Here is a 2,442-nt window from a genome sequence, read left to right on the forward strand (position 1 = left end):
TACACACTGGACCTTTAATATGACTAAAACACATGAGTACAGGCACTTGGCTGCCCTCAAAACACTAACCAGTATCAGGGCTAGTGCATTTTTCAATAATCTCACCTCTTCAACTCTTTCATATATCTTAAATAATGCCACATACAAACAGTAAAAGTCTACAGAAAAGCCCAACACACACTGCTAGATTGCTTGTATCGTTATTCATACCAATATTTCAATTCATTCATATTCATGCCATGTCACAGAACATCGTTTGAGAAACCGGAGCTCAGACAAAATGTCAACTCATGTAGCATTCTGAGTTTGTGGGCCATTCAAATGGATTTCTCCTTCCCTGAAGAGAGAAACTTTCCATTTCCTATTCATCATGTCAGTCCGCATCCTTGGAAAAACCCACCTGAGGAACAAGGTACGATGCACTTCACCTTTCCAGCAACAGCAGAGGTGGTATGTTAGGAATGCAAAGTGTAAAGCAACTTGACTCACAACATGGCTGAAGACACTAATGACCTTTTTGCTCTTGACAAGGAAGAATGACTCAAACTTAAAAACAATATGCTGCAGCCATTTCCAGTAACCACACTTCATTAGAAACTGTCGTTGTTTGCAAAAATGACTGGTTAAACCACACACATACTGTACACATCTGGCTCGTAGCATTATCTGGCCACTTGTGCATTGGGATGTCTCACTCTTGAGAACAATGGAATGAGTTCTTGGCCGCGCTCGAGGGTGTGGAGGGCGTACAGTGCAGGGGCTGGGGTGAGCAATGTGGCCCGGCTGTATGGATGTGACCCGGACCTGGGTGGGACCCGCAGGAAGTCTCCCATTCGCTGCGTGGCTCATTCAGATCGCCGCAAGGTCATGAATTATCTGAGCTGCTCATCACAGAGTGATGTCAACACTGGGTTGTCTGGTAGTCTCGCTGCTTTGTTGTTTCTGGAGGGATGTCATGATCAAATGTGTGAATACATCATGTAGAGAGTTCATTTCCAGACTGCTGGCCAGGGGCGTCGCACTTTTTTTTGTCCTTTGCAGCTGTAGGCCACCTTTTACCCGAGCAGCAAGGAAAAAAGGATGATGAAAATCTCTATCAAATCAGAGATGTACAATACGTTTTAAATTTCTTTCTTTCTCTTAAACCAGCTGAAAATGAAATGTTCCTTGTTGTTGAGTTAAAGGATAATCCAGTTCATTACAACTTGCATCTTGTTTTAAAAGGTTTCTATTTCTTATTATTGCATTCACCACAAACATATCGCTATAATATCAACTGATCTGACAAACCTTGGTTAAGCTAGGGGAAAAATTTGCCTCACTACCTGTGTTTCTTTCCCTGTTTAACCACTTTAAAGCAATGCTGTGCAGCCCAGTATCCCTAGGATTTGCGATCATATTGAACAAACCTAAAGTGCACCATTTAACTGATTTGTAATCCAGGAGACCAGAGTTTGCATCCTGTCACAATGTATATTCATATTGTGTGATATTTTTGTTTACTGGAAGCACAGTTTTTAAGTTGCCTTAACCTTAACCATCCTCTAGTGGCTTAGCGAATTATTCTTACAAGACTAAGAATCTACCACCATGCTAGTAGCTCTGTTATGTAATTTGACATGAAATAGGAGGGTAAACAGATGTTACTAATGATACTAATAAAGGTTTTGTATCATTTAAGTCATTTAGGAGTCAGGACACAGTGGAAAGGCTCTGCCACACTAAATGGAACCCTAATTAGTGTCATTGGTAACACCTGCATTTATCCTACTATTGCATGTCAAAATGGCTGCTGTGAAAAAATGTGATTTGTTCTGCAGTGTTTAAGAAACAAAAGAAAACAGTGAAGTTTTGACCTAAAGATGGCGCTATATGAAAAGTTAAAGGATCAGCCAGACCAGCATTGCGATCCCTAGAGCAGCTGCTAGCACTGATAAAATATATTTTCACTGGATGTTAAATAACATTCTGCAGAATCATCCAGAAACATTATTTCTGGTGTTAAGGCTGCAGCACGTTCGCATATCTCAGCAATGAACATTGCACAGAAAAATAAGATCCAAGTTTCAGTAAACCAGAATAATCTTTTAAAGAGCCCATCCTACAGTGCTTTTACTGAAAAGGTGGTTAATTTGTTCATGGACCGAACTGAACTACAGGTATAAAAGCGACCTTTCTGAGTGGTGTGATCAACAACGATAAGCGTTATTTGCTTTGCAAGCAGATTTGTTCGGATCATTTTTCAAGTCAAGCAGCAGCACATCGAAACCACCCTTCAAACGTCAGACATTTGGAATCAAACTCTTCAAAACATTTTAAACAATAAGTGTATTGCAGTTTTAAAGAGCCCAGTTCCTACTAGCCAGGGCGGTGGGCCAGTATCTACTTGTATGAGGTGCGCCGCCGCTCTCGTCTTCAGCTCTCTCCTGCCAACAGGAACTC

The sequence above is a fragment of the Morone saxatilis genome, unplaced genomic scaffold (genome assembly GCF_004916995.1).
Source record: "Morone saxatilis isolate NCDOM2014 unplaced genomic scaffold, NCSU_SB_2.0 Contig6, whole genome shotgun sequence".
In the NCBI taxonomy this organism is placed as follows: Eukaryota; Metazoa; Chordata; class Actinopteri; family Moronidae; genus Morone; species Morone saxatilis.